A 21,548-nucleotide genomic window follows, 5' to 3' on the forward strand; every position below is an offset into this window, starting at 1 on the left:
CTTAATTTGTGGGACCCAATGCAGCCTCCAGGTAGACAGTGTCAAAACTGAGTTAAACCCTGGGACACCCAGCTGGTGTCACAGAGAATTGCTTGTGGTGGGGATAAGCCTCTACTCATCCTCTGACCAGAAGTACCCAGAGTGAAGGCTTCTGTGTGCACAGCCAAGGAGACACACAGGAGAGAATCACAGTGGGGAAGAACTGGGGTTTTCCCTACAATGGGAGGGAAAAAGTGAGCCTTTCCATTTTAACCAGATTATGGAAATAATTAGACCGGACTAAAATAGAAGTCGATTGGAAAGAAAATGAGATGAGTGCTCTAGCCAGATTGAGTGTTCAAGGCCAAGAAAAGTGCAAGCAATTTTGAGAATAAGATATGCTTTGTGCTATTCCTAACTGAATTGAGAACCAATTATTTATTGACCACCAGATGTGGGAAGATGATCATCTAGGCATTAGAGATAGAGCAGTGCATAAAATTCTGACAAAAATATCTTCCCCTGCAGAGCTTACATTCTGGTGGTAATCAAACCAGTTGTATATGCTGCTTGCTGAAGAACATCCGAGCCATACAGCCTGTGTCTCAGTCTCTCGAGCATTGCTGTTCAGTGGAACTTTCTGCAATGATGGAAAAGTTCTATATCTGTAGCCACAAGTGGCAAGCAAGCCTGAAGAACTCTAATTAAAATCTTATGTAATTTTCACTCACTTAAATTTAAATAGCTGCCAGTGTCTAGTGGCTATCACGTTGGACAGAGCACCTCTAGAATTTTAGTAAAATTGGAGAATCAACATTTATTCAAAGCCCTCTTACTAACCAGGACTCAGAAACCAATCCATATGACAGTTCCATGGATGCTTGAAAAATAAAACATGTCCTCTCCTTTCAGAATAAAGACTTTAATAAGTATCAGTTACGGATATCCTATTGTTTGTGTTATTTGGGACATTGATATCACTACTGGCTATAGGCAGTCCCTTGATTCATCATGGAGTGAGGGACGTGGACTAAAACCTCTTTCACTTATGGGCTCTGTCCATGTCTCCACTTCCAGAATGCAGTAACTTGTTCTTAGTTGAACACTGCCAATTGTAATTGTTGCCAGTTTGGAAATGAAATGTTCAGGAAACTGTCTCAATTGCCATTTTATGTTGAATTTGAGACAAGTAAGAAAAGAGATAGTTCCCTTTGTTTCCTCACAAACTCCCATGACGATTCAGAACTCCCAGGGCTTTCTAGCTTTACCGGAGCATGCGGTCACGTACACAGCAGTCGTTCCTGAAGACAAAAATACAGCAGCTATTTAGACTCTATGAACATGTTTGATTCTCTCAATAAATGGGGGAGGGTCATGGAGAACTGGAAATAAATACATGATGGAGTTGTTCAGAAGCTTGGTGACGTCAGGCCAGCATCTCTGTGAATCTCTTGACCTTTGCTTCGTGTTTGTCATTTCATGGTGAGCAGATGGCTGCTGGAGATCCAGACATCGTGTCCACATTTAAAGGAGGAAAGTATGGGAAAGGGGGAAAGACTTTGTCAAGTACATTCATTCCTTTCCCCAAGAAAACATAATTTTTCCACAAGAACATCCTGCATATGTGTCATTAGCCACCCAGACACTATGAGCTTTCAGGGAGGATGCAGAAGCAAGCATTTAGCTTCATGCAGCAACACTCCAAATAAAATCAAAGTTCAATCATCACAGGAGGAGGAGGAAGTGAGCATTGAACAAGCAACTAACAAAATGAGTAGGGATTCAACTCATTTTTCCTTATGTAGTGAACCGATTTCTCAGAAGAGAAAAAAGCTGTTACTGATTTTACACAACAATCTTTAAATCACAGATCTCTCAGTCAGTGAGATTGTAATGAAACAAATAATAGTGATAGGCCCATGCAAGTCTAGAATCATTTTTTTATTTCAATGAATAGTGCTGACAGTTGAACTCCTTTCAGTAGCTGGATGCTCCCTACCCTTCGAGGAACATTGTCTCAGGAGCCTCCTTGGCCCTGTATACAGGTACATCCCCGCCATCTCCTAGCATCAGTCTGACATATGTGCTTCAACAGGGTTGAACCCTTGTGGGAATTATTCGGGTGGGGAATAGGGCAGGGGGAACAGCAGCACACAAACACGAGAAAGAGCTGAAACAGTAAAGAAATAACAAGTTAGCAAACATAGTAAGTCAGTGAAGGAAATGGCAACCCACTCCAGTATCCTTGCCTGGAAGTTCCCACGGACAGAGGAGACTGGCAGACTGTATTCCAGGGGATGGCATAGGAGTCAGACACGATGGACAAAATGTAGTAAGTCACAGAGAGATGGGCTGCAGAGAAAGAAAGGGACCGTGTCATGTGCTGGCTTGGAGGTCAATGGTAAGATTTTATTCTAAATGCAGTAAGAAGTCATTGAGGTTCTTAGTACAAACAGAGTCCCTGCTTGGTTTATGAACTTCACTAGTGCATTCATCCATGGGGAAAACAATTTAAATGTGTTCAGATCTCTTTTGTTAAGTTGAATAAGCAATTGGTCAGTTTCAATGCATTCAATGAATCATTTTGATAGGCATCTCCTGTACATCACACATTCAAGGAGGAAGCGCACCTTTGTGCATCAGAGGAGCTCTCCGCAGACATCTCTCTTCCCACTGCACAGAGCTGCACAGTTCTCCAGCAAGTAAGTATTCCTTTCACGGGCTCTAGTTCCTCATCTCGGAGAAGGCAATGGCGCCACACTCCAGTACTCTTGCCTGGAAAATCCCACGGATGGAGGAGCCTGGTAGGCTGCCGTCCATGGGGTCGCTAAGAGTCGGACACGACTGAGCGACTTCACTTTCACTTTTCACTTTCATGCATTGGAGAAGGAAATGGCAACCCACTTCAGTGTTCTTGCCTGGAGAATCCCAGGGACGGAGGAGCCTGGTGGGCTGCCGTCTATGGGGTCGCACAGAGTCGGACACGACTGAAGCGACTTAGCAGCAGCAGCAGCAGTTCCTCATCTGTACTCTTATGCCATTATGTGTGAGCTTCATGATGTGTGCGCTGCCCAAATAACTGGACCGATCGTGTCTGTTAAAGAAACCACTGGGCATTCTGACTCTTGGAGTTAATTACTTCTGATTAAGAGAAGGTTAGCTCCAGTATGGGTAATAGGGTAGAGAGGGTAAGAGTGGATGGGAAGGTAAGTCAGAGATCATTTCAATAGTCTAGGTGAGAGAGCACCGATGCTTGGGTTAGATTGGTGCTAATGGACACAAAGAACCATGGGTCACTTGAGATATATTTTGGAGGTAAAAATCGAATTAATGATGGATTCAGTTCAGGCAGCCATACAGAGGAAATAATTCAGTCTAACTTCCAGAGTGCAGGCAGAGTCCTGTTTGCGTAACAGTAATGCTTATTGTATGAATGAGAAGAAAAGGAGAGGGGGGATGATAGTCACGATATTTTGTAAAGCACAGAATGCTTTACAGTTTTGAAATATTTGAACTTGTATCTTAAAATTTTGTAGGACAGGGTTTATTATTTTACCTTCTTTGCATATATGGGAATGGAGGCTCACCCTCTTCTAGTTCTGCCTTAGTCATCCTGGAGACTGGTCAGAGACAAGATGTGATGTTGAGAAGAGACAGGACATAGATGAGGAAGTCGGATGAATCTTGAGAAGAGGACATTAGGGGAAGGCGAGAAAGTTGTGTGGGAGTGAGGAGGGGACCTGGCATTGCTGGGGCCTGTGGGCGCTTTGGGGGAGGCACATGCGCTCTGAATGGTGGGGCTGTGGATTAGATCTCCTTTCGAAATGCTTTATTTAAGAGAAGCAAGAAAAAAATATATATATATATATTTGTGGGGGGTGGTTATGACTTTTGATGGGGGTGGTATTCCTCCTTCTATGTGATTCCAAGTAGAGACTTTGTTCATTAAGTTTCAAGTTTTAATGCTATTCAGCTAATTTTGTTGTCTTGAGCATACATGTGAAATGGAACTTGAACGAAGGCTGATTGGAAAGCAGAGCATCGTTTGAGGACAGTGAGAAAGTGAGTCTGACCAGTTTTATGTTAAGTTTTGTGAAAGATAAGGTTGGACAGTCCATTGAATACAGGTTATAGAAGGCCTGGGAAAAAATGTGAATTGCTCTCTCCTGCTGAACTTTTTTTTCTTAGAAACACAGAAAATTATTAAGATGATAAAAATATTCATAATACCATCATGTGGAAAAACTTTTTATACTTTAGGGTATTTCTTCTAGCCTTGTGTATGGGTGCATGTATAATTGTGTGTAAAACTTCCTAATATGATTAATAATTGGAAATATAATATAATACCATTTTACAACCTATTTTAAGTGCTCCGTGAACACTTTCATATTAAACAAAATAATTTTTGAAGGCACAGCAGTAGTTCATCCTAAGGGTGAACCATGAGTTATTTAACCATTTCCTTGCAGACTTTATTTTAGCTATTCTCCCATTCCCTTAATGAATTTTTTATTTACTTTTTTTTTCTTTTATAAATGGCATGAAATTGGTACATGATAAATTTTCCACAGAACTAGAAGATGTAGTGGTCAGAAGTTATGGACACTAAGGCCCACTTAGGCAGCACATCTATCACATCGAAACAATACAGAGATCAGCCTGGCCCTTGTCCTAGATAACACGCACATTTGTGAAATGTTCCATATTTTTGTATGTTAACTAAATGGTCATAGTTTCCCAGTTTATGCAAACATCAAATCACCATGTCATGTACCTGAAACTAATATAAAGTTGTATGTCATTTATCCCTTAATGTAAAAAAAGTAATGGACATTTTTAGAGCTCTTGGTAGATATTACCAAGTGACCTGCCAAGTCTGAACCCTTTAGATGCCTTTTAACCAGTCATTAGATTTCCCATTTCACTGCCTCCTCCCCAGTACAGGGAATTAACTTAAAACATGAAAAATAATATCTTGTGGTTTTCATTTGCATGTCTCTGGTTCCTAGCAAGTTTATTGGCTATATTTCTTGCAAAAATCACCTTCATGTGTTTATTTTATCTTTCTGTTCTGTCTTCATCACTTAAGACAGCTTGGACCCAATACAGAATGATAACTTAATAAATATTTTTATAAATGACTGAAAACCCATATGGGCTACCACCCAGGAAACAATAATGCATACAGTTTTTGTGGCTCCTCTTCTATCAATCTTTCCCAATTAAATGATTTTTCCTATGCAAAGTAGTATTCAGAGAAAATGTAATTTTTTTTCTATTCCCTGTAGTCCTAAGAGACATTCTCTCAGTTGAAATTTTTCTCTTCATTTTTGCTGTTCTTCATACTTAATTAGTGGAAGCTCTCAGGTCAAGGGAGGGCAGTGTACAGACTGAATACCTATTGAACTCTAACTGTGAGCCAGTCGTGCGACTACCAATATAAGTTTTAAAAATAATAATTTGCATAATTAGCCAACAGGAAGGCTTGAGCTACTATTTAAGTTCATATATAACATTATGTCGTCAAGTGTTAATTTATGCTCTGTTCTTTTCAGAATGATTGAGCTGTTTGGTAGTTTTATTTATGACTCATGCTTAGATCCATTTGCCAGTGCTGATAATGTTGAGATAATGGGAATTTATAGTTCGCTCTGTCTAGAGGCCATAAAACAAGTGGCTGGATGTTTTCTTCATTGCTACAGGCTCAATTTGTATCATAAAGTACTTAATAATTGTTATTAATGAACCCACTGTGGTTGGTACATAGACACAGCTGGAAATCACATCTGTTAGCAGACAGGCCTGGGTTGAGTGAACCACAATCGCGGCAGGGAACTAATAGCTACAAAAGGAAATGACATCACAGAACCACAGGAAGTGCAGTGGAAGTGAGCTGCTCTGAGGCAGAAGAGAATGAGGATCGATTTTAGGAGAAAGGACAGAATTTGGCTCTTTTTAAAAATTTGCTCTCATGTGGATCCCAAATGTCTTCAATTGTGAGCCTGAGTTCCAGGGCCAATCCATATATAATATTATATATGAGTAAAGTGTTTATCTTATTTTTTAAAGACAGATGAAAAACAGACCAACTTCAGCCTACCAACTTACCCTTTCAGGCTTACCTTCTGTTCCTCTTGAAATGCTCTGATGTTCCATCCAAATTGGGTCATTTGCCTTTGTTTCTACAGACTTATGCTTGCCTGGCTGTGTGCTTTTCCTTATGTGGTTACCTCTACTTGAGTCCATTGCTCTCGAACTATTTCAAAAGAAAAAACAAAAACAATTTTCTTTCTTTGACTTTTCTTCCTTCCTCCTTACCTTTCTTTTTTTTCTTTGTTCCTCCCTCCCTTCTTCTCTTCCACCCCCCTTCCACCTTCCTTCTTTCCTTCCTTCCTCTTTCTTTTACTTTCCTTGTTTGTCCCCATTATCAACTTTCCTTTTTTTCATTCACCATTGGCAAACATATGAATTTATTTCCTATGTATGAGTATCATTTGATTATACGTAGTCCTACAAGTTAGGTTTTGTCTTGTGTGTCTACTTTTTTTAATTTATGTAAATCATTGTAAATTATAGACGTCATTTTACTTCTTTAACTTAGCAGTGAAGTGCTAACATAGGGCTCTGTGAATATCCTGTCCATTCTTTCTAAAGTTTCATAAACCTCCGTGTGTATTCACCAGACCTGATCTCTCCACTCTCCCAGTCAGTGATGGACACTCAGATTGCTCTGAATCTCTATCACAGTAAGAAGGTCATGGTGGGCATGTTTATATATGTTGCTTATGGGTTTATGCGAGAATTCATTAGGCTATTAGGCTACATTCCTGGGAGCATAATGGCTGGGTCATAAAGTGTGTGCAAACTTGATTTGACTGAATGCCCACAGATAGCTCTCAAGAAGCTTCATCAAGTCTTTTTCCCAAAGGAGTGGGTTCCTACATCCCTACATTCTGCAGGTAGTTGGGATTGCCCAGTTTTACATTTAACCAGGGATATGATGTTTCATGATTGCTTACCTTTGAGTCTGTGATTAGCACAGAATGTGAACATCTCTTGAATGGCTTCTTCCCGTGGTCTGTTCTATTTTAATTGCCTATTTATATTTTTGCCCATTTTTTTCTTGGGTTATCTGTATCTTGTGGACTTAAAGGAATTTCTTGTATGTTGGTATTGTCAGTTTTAGATATTGCAAATGTTTTCTTACAATCTGTCATTTCTCTGTTAATTCTATCCATGCTCTTCTCCATTAGACAAAAGCAGTTAGTTTTGGTGTAATTATACTTAAAACACATGTATGTCTGAGGATTTCTGCTTTTAAAGTACGTTAAAAAGAATTCTTCCCCATCTCTCTTCACAAATATATATTCTGACACTTTCTTCTATTGATTTTTTATTTTATCTTTCATTAATCTATCTGGATTCTATTTTTATATGTGATGTTATTAAGGGATACAGTTTTATTTTCTCCCTAACATTATGTACCAGATTTGATTTGTGCTGCTGTATATCTATATTTGTGTGCTTAGTGGCTCAGTCATGTCCGATTCTTTGCGACCTCATGGGCTGTAGCCTGCCAGGCTCCTCTGTCCATGGGGATTCTACAGGCAGCAATTCTGGAGTGGATTGCCATGCCCTCCTCCAGGGGATCTTCCCACTAGAGGGATGGAACCCAGGTCTCCCACATCGCAAGCAGATTCTTTACTGACTGAGCCACCAGAGAAGCCCATTTCTATATTTATCATATATTAAATTCTCTACCTATGCATGGTCTTCTCCGAATTCACTCTTTTGTTCCATTGGCTAATTTGCCCATCTGTCCTTATATCAATACCTGCTTACTTTATTATTATATGTTAGGACAGGTAGTCTACTATGGTCAGTGAGCTGCCCTGAACATTACTCATGAGTGTGCCAATCTGTGCATGTACAAGCTAAGTCACTTCCGTCGTGTCCGACTCTTTATGACCCTGTGGACTGTAGTCCGCCAGGCTCCTCTGCCCGTGGGATTCTCCAGGCAAGAATACTGGAGTGGGTTGCCATTTCCTACTCCAGGGGATCTTACCAAGCTAGTTATCAAACCCGTGTCTCATATCTCCTGCATTGGCAGGTGGATTCTTTACCACTAGCACCACCTGGGAAGCCCTGTGTCAGACTGCACGGCTTATTAATTCCCAAACTGAGCAGTCTCTGTAGTTGGTCACATAGGCAACCAAAGAGGCAGCCAAGAAGGTACCTGATCAGAGCATGGCTGCTTCACACTCTCTGGTGCGGGAGATAGGAAAGAGAGAGAGAGGCGTCTTGTTTCCTTTATGACAGAAGATGCCATAACCACTTGGGTGGGGCTGTTTGGACCACTGTAGTGCATCATTTTTATTGCTCCTACAGCTAAATATATAATTAGTACTGATGTTCTACATGCTTGTGCTGTGAACTGTCATAAAATTCAAGGGGGAGTCGTCCCAATGGAAAGACTCACTTTTAGAGAAATGATTGTTGATATAGCAGACCACCAATGAGGCTTCCAGTTGTCCAGTGTTGTACTGATACAAGAGAAATGATACAGAATTCCAGGAAGTGAAAAGGAAGCCACAGTCTTGGGGTCTGTAAACCCCTAGGGCCCTTTGGAACTGCAAGTATCTGCTCCTGATAACGTGCTGACTGGAACTAATATTGGTACATGTTCTGCCAACTTGAATGTGTGTTCTGCTGTTTGGGGATGAAATATTCATTAATATCAATTATGTCAAGTTTGTTGATAGTGCTGTTCAAGTCCTCTTTATACTCACTAATTTTCTGTCTATCTTGTCTATCCATTACTGACTGAAGAGTGTGGAAATCTCTTGCCATAATTGCGGATTTGTTTGTTTCTCATTTCAGTTGTTTTTGCTTCATACATTTTGAATCTGTTATTAATGCAAACACATTTGAAACTGCTATTTTTTAAAATGAATTAACCACTTTATCCTTTCTTTTTATCTCTGGCTGTAATACTTGTTATGAAGTCTGCTCCATCTGATATTATCTTAGCCATCCCAGCTTGCTTACAATTCATGTGTATATGATACAGCTGTTTCTATCTTCCACTTTTAACTTATCCATGTCTTTATATTTGAGGTGTTTTTCTTGAATATCACATTTAGCTATTTTTCTGAAGACCAATTTGAGAGTAAATTGGAGTATATAGACCAAGGGACAATAAATTATTTCTGTAAAGGACCAGATGGTAAATATTTTAGGTTTTTGGCTCATATAGTCTCCATTGAAACTGCTCATCTCTGCTGTTATAACATGAAATTAAAATCTTTGTAAGATTCCATGTTACCTCCATTTTTTTACTACTTAGGTAAAAAAAAAAAACCTCTTTATGTTTTTATTGGTGATTGTTTTATGATTTATAATATATATCTTATATATACATAAGGCATCCCTAGTGGCTCAGATGGTAAAGCATACGCCTGCGACGCAGGAGACCCAGGTTTGATCCCTGGGTTGCAAAGATCCCTTGGAGAAGGTAATGGCCACCCACTCCAGCATTCTTGTCTGGAGAATCCCATGGACAGAGGAGCCTGGGGGGCTACAGTCCACGCGGTCACAGAGAGTCAGACATGACTGAGTGACTAACACATGCACAATATACGTCTTTACCTTTTCACGGTGTCCCTTAAAATAATGACACTTCATATCAATAGTTTAAGATTTCTAAATACCTTTGCTTTTCACTCAGTCATTTATACTGGTTTTTTTGGTCACGTATTTGCCTCTATTTCTAAATCTTATAATGCACAATCATTACTTTTTTCTAGTTTTTTTTTTTGAGATGAAGTGACACAAAATTATTAAAGTTACAATGTGATTGATATGCAAATCCATTGTGAAAGGATTTTCGCTATCAGTTAATTAACACTTCACATATTTACCTCTTTTGGAAGGGTTAGAATGCAAGTTCTATCCTCTTAGCAAATTTCAATTACACAGTACAGTATTATCTACTGTAATAACCATGTTATACATTAGATCCTCAAAATTTATTTGCCTTAGAAGTGGAAGTTTGTGTCCTTTTATCAGCCTTTCCCTATTTCCTCCACCTCCCCAACCCCTGACCACCACCACTCTATTCTCTGTTTCTATTAGTTCACATTTTTTTTAAGATTCCATATATAAGTGATGCTATAAAGTGTTTGCTTTTCTCTGTCTGCCTTATTTTATTCAGTATAGTGCCCTCCAGGTTTTTCCATGTTTCACAATTGGCAGGATTTTCTTCTTTTTAGAAGCTCAATAATATTCCAATGTGTGTGTGGGCGTGTGCGTGTGTGTGCGCGCGTGTGTGCACACATGCACGTGAGTGAATATTATCCCATTTTCTTTATCTACTTATCCTCTGATGAACACTTAGGTTTTACCTTGGCTGTTGTGCATAATGCTATAATGAACACAGGAATACAGATATGTCTTCAAGATAATAATTTTGCTTCCTTTAGATATATATTTGAAGGTGGGGCTGCTGGGTCACGTTGTAGTTCTCTTTTTAATGTCTTGTGGAACCTCCATACTACTTTCCATAGTGACTGCACCCATTTACATGCCTACCAGTAGTATACAAGGGTTCACTATTCTCCACACCTCTGCTAGCATTTGTAATCTCTTCTTATTGATAATAGACATCCTAATAGATGTGAGGTGAGATTTCATTTTTTTGCACTTTCCTGATTAGTGCTGAGAACATTTTCAGGTATGTCTTCCTTGGAAAAAATGTCTATTCAGGTGATTTTCCATTTTTAATTGGATTTTTTGTTTGTTTTTTTGGTATTTACTTGTATGAGTTCCTTGTATATTTTGATATTAACCCCCTATCAAATATGTGGTTTGCAAGTTTTTTCTTCAATTTCATAGGTTGCCTTTTCATTTTGTCAGTGGTTTCCTTTGCTGTGGAGAAGCTTTTTAATTTTATTCAGTCCCACTTGTTTATTCTTGCTTTTGGTGTCAAATATAAAAAATAATTTCCAAGGTCAATGTCGAGATTTTTTTCCCCATGTTTTTTTCTAGGAGTTTTATAGTTTCAGGTCTTACATTCAAGTCTGTAATTCATTTTGAATTGTTTTTGTAAATGATGAAGATAGGGGTCCAATTTCATTCTTTTGTATATGGATATCTAGTTTTCTCAACATTATTTATTAAAGAGACTATTTTTCCCCCATTGTATATTGTTGGTTTCTTTGTTAAATATTAATTGACTGTATATTCATGAGTTTATTTCTGGGCTCTCTATTCTGTCTCGTTGATCTTTATGTCTCAATGCCAATAGCATACTATTTTGTTTAGCAAAACAAATATAGTTTAAAATAAAAAAAAAATAAAAAAGTGTAATGCCTGCAGCTTTGTTCCTCTCTCTCAAGATTTCTTTGGCTGTTTGAGGTCTTATTGCTGCTGTTGTTGTTCAGTAGCTCAGCTGTGCCCATCTCTTTGTGATCCCATGGACTGCAATGTGTGAGGCTTCCCGGTCCTTCGATATCTTGCTCAAACTCATGTCCGTTGAGTCAATGATGCCATCCAACCATCTCATCCTCTATTTCCCCCTTCTTCTGCCCTCAATCTTTCCCAGCATCAGGGTCTTATGGTTCCATACAAATTTTAAGATTTTTTTTTCTATGTTGTGAAAAATGCTGTTGGAATTTTGAGAGGTATTCCGTTGAATTTGTACATAGCTCCGGGTAGTATGGACATTTTAACAATATGATTCTTCTAATCCATGAGCACAGGCTGACTTTCTGTTTATTTGTCCCTTCCTTAATTTTTTCATCAGTGCCTTACAGTTTTCATTGTATAGATCTTTCACATCCTTGGTTAAATTTATTCCTAAGTACTATTTTTAATGCTATCATCCATGGGATTGTTTTCTTAATGTCTCTTTCTGATAGTTAATTGTTAGTGTATGGAAAAGCAACTGATTTTTGTGCATTGATTTTGTGTCCTGCAACTTTAATGAATTTGTTTATTAGTTCTAACAGGGATTTTTTTTGGTGTAGTCTTTAGGCTTTTGTAGGTGTAATAGTCTGTTATCTGCAAACCAAAATAATTTTACTTCTTCCTTTCTGATTTCAATGGTTTTATTTCTTTTCTTGCTTAATTGCTCTCATTAAGACTTCTAGTATTATGCTGAATAAAAGTGGACATGCTTATCTTTTCTCTGATCATAGAGGAAATGCTTTTATTGTATGTTAAAGATACTCATCTTTTCACAGTTGAGTATGATGTCAGCTGTGGGCTTGTCGTATATGGCCTTTATTGTGTTGAGATGTATTCCTTCTCTACCAGTTGTGAGTTTTTCTCATAAGAGGATATTGAATTTTTTCAAATATTTTTTCTGCATCCATTGAGATGTTTATGATTTTGTCTTTTATTCTATTAATGTAATGGGTTACATTTATTAATTTGTATATGTTGAACTATCCTTGTATCCCAGGAATAAACCCCACGTGGTCACAGTGTATGATCCTTTTAACATACCACTGAATTCAATTTGCTAATATTTTGTTGAAAATTTTTATATCAGTGTTCATTAGGGGTGCTAGCCTATAATTCTCTTTAATTATAGTGTCTTTGTTTGGCTTTGATATCAGAGAAAAACTTGCTTCATTAAATGAATTTGGAAGTGTTTCCTCCTCTTCTATATTTTTGGAGGAGTTTGGGGATAATTGGTACTAGTTCTTCTTTAAATGGTTAGTAGAATTAACCAGTGACGCCATTAAGTTCTGGACTTTTCTTTATTAGAATGTTTTTGATTACTTATTCAATCTTCTTGCTGGTGATTGGGATAAGGAGAGTGTTGAAATATATCCATCTTTTTTGGTGTGATCTCTGAGCTGATGTAGAGAATCAAGAGACGAGGCTGAGATGCTCTTAATAAATACTTCTGGCATGTAAGGATGAGCGTCCACTTTGAGTTGATTAGGACATTTAATATATCTGTGCCTTTAGTAGCACATACCCCATGGCTAAGGAAATGAAGTTTCTGCTATGATTTTAAATTACTTAGAAGCTGGCTATTTAAACAATTTCTTATACCATCAAGGGTTGATATTTAATTTGAAGAAAGCGTATTTGTTTAGAAGTAAATGTGAGATACTAGGTACATTAAAAATATAATAGCTATCTCTGTGAATTGCCTTGGAAATGAAAACATGCTCAAAGGCAATAGTGGAGCTCTTTTAAGGAAATGTGGCAATGTTTTGGACTTTAATAATACAGTAAGGAACTAGCAGCTTGGCAGTGAGGAGCCAGGGGAGATGACAGCCAGCAGGTTGTATGATGAAATGTTACGGGAAACATAGTCTAGATGGTGTCTTTGTCTCAGGTCTGAACAAATCAGGGTCCTAAATTTGAGCAGTAATTCTGGGCACTCATCTAGCTCAGATCGTATTGAGTGCAAATGTATTTTTAAAAATATGTCACCCACTTTTGTTTGAATGCTCCTGTTGATGGGGCCCTCACAACCAAAACCAGCCTATTTTCTTTTTGAAAACCATTGGTTGATTGCACATTCTTCCTTGACTAATTCTAAAATCTGCCTCTCGTAAACTCACTAACAGTTTCTAGTTTTGTTCTCTGAACAAATTAAGAGGGAGTTCTGTACTCCTGCAATAATAATGCCTCTTTCGTAGCCTCCATGCCTCCCCCATTGGTAGGAGTGTGGGGAGAGGGTGCAAAATTCCTATATATACTTGCCTCTTACAATTCACAGCCTCAGTTGTAACCACAAAATATGTTTCTAGATATTGTTAAATGTCCCCTGGTTGGGGGGCAAAATTGCTCTCCATTGAGAACCACTGTCCTAGACTCTCAGTTTTCAACCTCCTTTACTTCAAACATTTTTGTCCTTTACAGACAAATGTTTTGAGAGGTATCTTTATTTTCCTCATTTTCTCTCCTACAAGCCTCTCTTAATTCCATTTTAGCCAAGGCATCTGACCTTATCACTCCTCTAAAGCTGATCTTCTTAAGGTCACCAATGATACTTCAATAAATGAGAGTAATCTAAATATGTTTTTCTTAGAATTGGTGTCTTTCCTTTATGCTTTTTAGCTTAGTAGCATGAAGTTTTTTTTATAATACTCCCCTATGATTATTTTAATATCTGCCATATCTCTAGTTATATCTGGCTAGAGATACTTAGTATTTAATACATTTTATTTTGTTATTGGTGGTGGTAGTGGTGGTTGTGCTATTCTCTTTCTCTTTTAATCTTGTTATAAATTTGTGAATTGTATTTTTCTTTTCTGAGATATCTTTTGATTTTGCTGATCTTCATTATGTTATTTTTTTTTTAATTGAGTTATAATCGACGCATAACACTATTGAGTTTAAGGTATACAAAGTGTTGTTTTAATACATTTATATATTGCAGTATAGTTACTACAGTAGTGTTAGCTGGTACCTTTATCATGTCACATATTTATCACTTCATTTTTGTGTTGAGAACAGTTAAGATTTAGTCTCTTCAGCAGCTTTGAAGTTTAGAATATAATGTGGTTGACTATAATCACTATGTTGTTTATTAGCTCTTCAGAACTTATTTATCTACTAATTATAAAGTTTTACCCTTCAACAGGGCTTCCTTGGTGGTTCAGAGGTAAAGAATCTGCCTGCAGTGCAGGAGACTTGGGTTAGATCCCTGGATTGGGAAGATCCCCTGGAGAAGGAAATGGCAGCCCACTCCAGTATTCTTGCCTGGAGAATCCCATGGACAGAGGGGCCTGGTGGGCTACAGTCCACGGGGCTCACAAAAGAGCCAGACATGACTTAGTCACTAAACAACAACAACTACCCTTAAACAGCATTCCCCCAACTCCTCCACCTCTTAGCCAGTGGTAACCGCCATTCTGCTCCGTTTCACGAGTTCAGATTCCTTTTTTTTAAGATCACACATGTAAGCGCTTTGATACAGTGTTTGTTCTCTGTCTGATGTCTCACTTAGCGTAGTGTCTTCAAGGTCCATCTATGTTGTCACAAAATGGCAGGATTGACTTCTTTCTCAAGGCTAAGCGGCATTTGTAGATACATCACATCTTTTTTATCCATTCATTCATTGACAAACACTTCAGTTGTTTACGCATCTATCTTGGCTATTGTGATTAATACTGCAATGAACCTGTGTGTGTAGATATGCCTTTGAGATAATGATTTCAATTCTTTCAGATACATGCCCAGAAGTTGGATTGTTGGATCATATGATAGTTCAGCTTTTCATTTTTCAGCAAAGTCATACTCTTTTTCATAATGGCTGTCATAATTCTTTATTATCTTTTGCTTCTTATTTCATTAATGGATGCTTTTAAATTATTATGCCCTTACTTCAACTTGCTCCATATTTATTCTGACGTTCTTTTTAAAACTTATTAATGCTTATTTCATTTTTTTAACCTTTGTTCTTTTCTAACATAAAATATAAGAACAGAAATTTATTCTAACTACATTAACTATATCCCACAAGTTTTGATATGCAGTTTTTTTAAAAATCCTTCCAGCTTAAGCATTTTCTTATTTCTTATAAATATCCTCTGACTTTACAATTATTTATAAACTCTTTATTTCGTAATTTCAAGAATTAGTTTTAAAATTGTTTTCTTGTAATTACTGATTTCTCTTAAGTGACTTTTCAGTCAAGGAGGAATACATTTTGTATGTTACCAGTTCTTGGAAATTTTTTTGAGACTGGCTTTAGTGCTTATATGCTATACATTTTCGTGTGTCCCATTCCAATTTGAATAAAACGTGCCTTTTCAAGTTGCTGTTGGATTTTAGAGGGCAGCCAATGATGCATACCTAACTTCTCCGTAAGAGTTCTGATAACAATCAAAAAATAAAACAAAAGTTGATGGATGGAGTCCAAACTAATCGCTTTTATTACTGAGCAAAGCTGATGTTAGTGAATGTGGCTTATGCTCATAGCAAACTTCAGATTCCGCCAACATTTTCCATCTGGTCAGAGGGAGTGCTGGGCTCAGGTGACCCTCTTGGATAATTGGTAGTGGCTCTTATGGTCAAATGATGTCCTGGAGCAGCAAAACACAGTGTGTGGTCCCTATTGGAAGCTTGGTTCTAGGAGAAAGAGACGAGGCAGCATCTAGCATCTGCAGGGCAAATTTCCTCGAGAAGAGTGCGCCGAGGCTGGAGAGAGGTCAGAAGTGTCACCCCAGTGCAATACTGTCCCCCACCCTCAGGAAAGGACGTATCAAGAAAGGACATAACATTGTTCTCCCTGTGTTCATCATTTCAAGCTTGTTCAACTCCCATTGAGTGACAATAAGCAGCTGGAGAGGTATTTGTGACGAGAAACCTCATGCTACTATCCTAGGTAAGAATAGGGGTAACATTTGGTGCTGTGTAGGCTGGTTGTATCTACTGAGTCACTGATTTTTGTTTTGATTTCCACCCCAGTTGGCCTGACTGTATTCTTCTGGATTCCTTCTTAACTCAATTTCTAGATTCCTATTTCCTGCATAAGAACTCAATTCTCTCAAATCATCCCCTCCTCGCCTTTGAGAATAGCACTGAGGTGTGTATATTACCCCATGTGAAATAGATGACCAGTCCAAGTTTGATGTATGAAACAGGACACTCAAAGCCAATGCACTGGGACAACCCAGAGGGATGGGATGGGGAGGGAGCTTCGGGATGGGGGAACACGTGTACACGCTTGGCCGATTCGTGTCGATGTGTGGCAGAAACCACCGCAATATGGTAAAGTGATTACCCCCCACCTCATTTTCCAAGCACAACACCTCCAAAGAAGACAGTGATCACGTGGTGAGGAAGGTTGGTACCCAGGGATGCGACATCGGTGGAAGCAGCTCTCTTTTCCTGCGTTATTCTATCACTACACATGACCTGCCCATTCAGCAGGCAATGAGAAAACAGAGGCTGCTCTTCTCCGAGGAAAAAAGTGTCAGCTGGTGGGTTGGGGTGGTAAAGAGACAGCAGGACTTCTGTGAGTGACTTCTCCACTCCTGGTCACTGCTCATGACTTGTAGCAATGTATGACTCCTGAGTAAGTGGGTAACTCTAGTGTAACAAATGACAGAAAACAACAAAGGGAAATAATAGGTATTAGTGAAGATGTGGAGAAATTAGAACACTTGTGCATTATGGGTGGGATGCAACATGGTGCAGCCACTGTGAGAAAGAGTGTGGCAGCTCTTTAAAAAATTAAACACAGAACTACCATATGATCCTGCAATTCCCCTTCTAGGTAGATACCCAAAAACATTCAAAGCAAGTACTCAGATACTTGTTCACAGCATTATTGACAGTAGTCAAAAGGTAGAAACAGTCCCAATGCTCACTGATATATAGCTGGATAAAGAAAATGTGATATATCATACAATGAATATATTTATATAATGGAATATTGAATGGAGTGGAGTGCTCAGTCATGTCTGATTGTTTGTGACCCATGGACTATAGCCCTCCAGGTTCCTCTGTCCATGAGATTTTCCTGCAAGGCAAGAATACTTGAGTGGGTTGCCATGTTCTCCTTCAGGGGATCTTCCCAAGTCAGGGATCGAACCTGCATCTCCTGCACTGGCAGGCATATTCTTTACCACTGAGGCACCTGGGAAGCCCCAGTAGAATATTACACAACTGTAAAAAAGAACAGATGCTATAGCATGGAAAAACCTTGGAAACCATATGCTATGTGAAATAAACCAGACATAATAGGACAAATATTGTATGATTCCATATATATGAGGTAGCTAAAATAGTCAAATTCAGAGACAGGAGATGGAATAGTCATTACCAGAGGCTAGGGGAAGAGAATGGAAGTGATTTTTTTAATGGATATAGAGCTTCTGTTAGGGATGATGAAAACTTTCTAGAAACAGATGGTGGTGATGCTGTTTCAACATTGTGAATGTACCTAATACTATTGAATCGCAAACTTAAAAATGGTCAAAATGGTAAATTTTGTGTATGTTTTCCTCAATAAAAAGCAAGAAATGGGGAAAAATAATTGGTATAGTTCTTTAAATGCTTTTGCACCCATTTTCTTTTTTCTTTTTTCAAAAGTTATACATTTATTTGTCTGCACAGGGTCTTGGTTGCAGCATGCAGGATCTAGTTCCTTGACAAGGGATCGAACCCATGCCCTGCTGCATTGGGAGTGGATTCTTAGCTGCTGGACCACCAGGGAAGTCCCACACTCATTTTCTTTGACCCTCTAAGTTATCCTGCCTTGCTATGTACTCTTCCAGATCATCCTGCTCTCATCCTTTTATGCCACTGATCCCAGAGAGCTACAATATTTATTAAATTGTTACCCTCAGCAAGTTTGGAGAGGGCAGGTTGTCTTTTTCTTACTCACTGTTGTGATCTAAGATCCATTATGATGTCTGGCAAAGGGTAGGTGTTCAAATATTTCTTGACTGCAGTAACCAGTCTTGCAGATATGTCAAATGGTGGTTACCAATCTCAAGTCTCCTGACCTTAAATCTAGTCCTCTTTTATTGGGACAGCTCCATAGTTTCTAATGATTTCTCTACTTGCAAGTACTCTTAGCATTTAAGCCAAACTCTGCCTAGGTATGGACGGTGGTTTTATCTTTCCCTGAAAGAGCTTTTGCAATGAGCACGCTGCTTTAGGTTTTTAATTGTGAATTCCACTCTAACCTTTGAAGGTATTTTTCCTAATTTATCTGACATCACCTTTCCCTCATCACCTGTAATATTACTTCTGGAAATATTAAGGTGGAATTTCCTGGGCAAAAATGGAACCAACCATTCTGGGGCAACACTCCTAAAGAAAGCAGAGATTCAATCACCCATTATGTTTTTGTTGGAAAGATTCCTCTTACTCTTCATATCTACCATTAATCCAAAGAATTTCCAAGGCTCATTGTTTTCAGAAACAAGGTCAGCTCAATACAGAAAAATACATGAACATTTTCAAATGCATAGTTTGTAAACATTTGGCTATTTTGGAATTTGAGGGCATATCAAAGGAAAACGGTTGAAAAGCAGAAGAATTCTGTCTGGGTCCCAGGAAAGGAGAGGATGAAGGCTTGAGAAGCAAGAGTATTAGTTGTGTGAATGCAGAAATGGGGCGGGCAAGCAGATTGGTGCTATGACAGGACTGTCCCCAGCAGAGGGCGATGTTGGACTGTGTGAAGCCTTCTGGGTGCCACCCCCTCCCCCCGCCCCCGCTTGCCTGCACCCTTTGATCATTGCAGTTTTCTGTTCTTTCCATTACTCTTTTTAGCTTTGGTGACCATAGCCTTAAGAAAGCCTTGAAATTTGAGGTTTGGGCGATGGTTCAAGGTTTATTGGGAAATATCGTGTTCACTTTCTTAGGATGGAAAGAGCTCTCTCTAGTTGGCACCAAAGATCTGGGGACAGTGGCTGAAACTAAAATTAACAAGAAAGCTTTCAAGGCAAACAGCTCCATCTCTTCTCCCAGGCCCAGCTTCCTCTCATCTTTGAACACTTGGCTTTGAAATCAGACCGATTTTCTGCAAAGAAATGTGGGAGCAGGCAAGCCCCATTTAAGTACCACTTGTCCTGGAGAAGTGTGCTTCCTGGGCTAAATTAGCTGAGCATGTGAGCTGATGACAGCCCAGAAAGACAGGGGAAGTAATATATTTTCCATCCGACAGCAAGCTAAGGGAAGTCTTTGTAGCTCACGCAAGAAGCCTGGGAAACGCCGGGCAGTCATGAATGCTAAAGCCTTCGGGATTCCTGCCAAGGGGACACGGCTTACATGCTCCAGGCCATGACAACTTCATAGACAGTACGGAGAGTGACAGGTTGGCTTATGCCAGAGGTTTTACACTGTGTAAGCTTGAAGGCACCACTTAGCCACCAGTTCCCACTTTTGCAGCCGTCTGCACCTCCAGAGAGATTAGAGGACAACTTTTCCCCTCTCAGTGAGGATATTTAGTGACCCGTGTGTGTGCATACACACTCAATTGCTCAGTCGTGTCTGACTCTTTGCTACTCCATGGACTGTAGCCTGCCAGGCTCCACTGTCCAATGGGGTTTCCCAGGCAGGAACACTGTTGTGGGTTGCCATTTCCTCCTTCTGGGGATCTTCCTGGCCCAGGGATCAAACCCCTGTCTTCTGTGTTTCCCACCTTGGCTAGCAGATTTTTTCCCACTGGTGCCACCTCGGAAGCATTTAGTTACCCATGTCAGTGCAAAAGAGGAGGTCGTGGAAAGAATTCTGTGGTCTCCTATGGCAGACAGCTGCTATAGGCATTAATTCATGGATTTTTGCTTTTAAAATGTTAAGGCTCTTATTAATAGTGGGGTGAACAGGAATCAGACCTTATGGCTAACAGCTGCGGGGGAGTGGTCAAGCAGGGAGAATGAACATTTATTGGACACCTGTGTCGTGCCCACACTTTCCCTCTGTTAGCAGCCTTACAGCCTTGGGGCTTTGGGACTTTTTCTTCTCTTTTACCATGTAGTCAACTTAAGAGAGTGAAGGAACCCATCTGAGCTCACAGAGTTAGAGCCGGGATTGGACCCAGGTCTTCTGCCTACAAATTCCTAGCTACCCCTCCCTGCCTGCCCCCATACTGGACTCCTTTGGGCTTAAGGAGATCGAATGTGTCCACATGTGTAGCTCAGTTGCCTTTCCAGGGAAAGTGCAGGATTTGTTACAGGGAAAGCTGACCATGGGAAGTGGGTGCATCCACATCATAGCTTCTCTCTGGGTATCAAGGATTAAGGCTGGACCAGCCCCCAACTGCTTCCTTCTTGGGAAGGTACAGCTCAGGCCAATATGGTCTGAGAGCCCATTCTATCAGGCTCCTGGGCCCAATCCGTAAAGTCTTATGTGTTCCATGCAGGGGTCTCACAGGCTTCTGGAAAGAAAATATTCCCTGGAAGAGGCTGTGGCTTTATTAAAACCTCTAGGAAGGAATGCATCTTGGGAAAGAGAAGAAATCATTGGGTCTAGGAGATCCTGGGAAAGACTGAGGGCAGGAGTAAGGGACAACAGAGGACAAGATGGTTGGATGGTGTCACCGACTTGACGGACATGAGTTTGAGCAAGCTCTGGGAGTTGGTGATGGACAGGGAAGCCTGGCGTGCTGCTGGGGTTGCAAAGAGTCGGACATGACTGAGTGAACTGATCATATGCTGTCTGCACAGATTCTGTGGACTTGATGACGATTCCCGAGACTGGGTACTTGGCTAGATGAGGTCTCCAAGCAGTGGCCTTGGATTTGTTCCACGAGGAATCAGCATGACCCCCAGGACAGGAGGGAAGTGGGAAGTTCATGGATAGTATCATGGTGGAGACAGAGCCGGGGAGGCAGGAGGACCACGTGAAGAGTGAAGCGCTTTGCTCTGGGGGACGGGGAGTGGCTCATTATTTCTAAATGGGACCTGATACACTGCAGCCCCAATAGTCATGGAAGGAGGTGCGTACAGAGATGCTATCTTGTACAGGGAGAAGGTGAAAATGTCCCCCAGATACAATGCAATGTAAGCCCCAGGAGGCCTGCAATGGCACCATTGTAAGCCTTCCCGTCTTTGCTCAGCTGAACTCTCTGTCTTCTGCAGCTT

General features: G+C 39.8%; 1 long non-coding RNA gene and 1 pseudogene across 1 annotated transcript in view; both read left to right on the top strand.

Annotated features, from left to right (window-relative positions):
* Window positions 1-1,260: 1,260 nt before the first annotated feature.
* The window catches only part of LOC145523556 (uncharacterized), a 48,342-nt gene continuing 28,054 nt past the window's right edge, over window positions 1,261-21,548 (top strand). The window contains exons 1-2 of the long non-coding RNA XR_014066700.1: window positions 1,261-1,516; window positions 2,571-2,681. This is a non-coding gene — a long non-coding RNA (uncharacterized LOC145523556). The remainder of the gene's footprint in view (window positions 1,517-2,570; window positions 2,682-21,548) is intronic.
* LOC145524921 (U6 spliceosomal RNA) lies at window positions 4,592-4,692 on the top strand (annotated as a pseudogene).

Source organism: Giraffa tippelskirchi, chromosome 10 (genome assembly GCF_054371585.1).
Source record: "Giraffa tippelskirchi isolate mGirTip1 chromosome 10, T2T-mGirTip1v1.2.pri, whole genome shotgun sequence".
Lineage (NCBI taxonomy): Eukaryota > Metazoa > Chordata > Mammalia > Artiodactyla > Giraffidae > Giraffa > Giraffa tippelskirchi.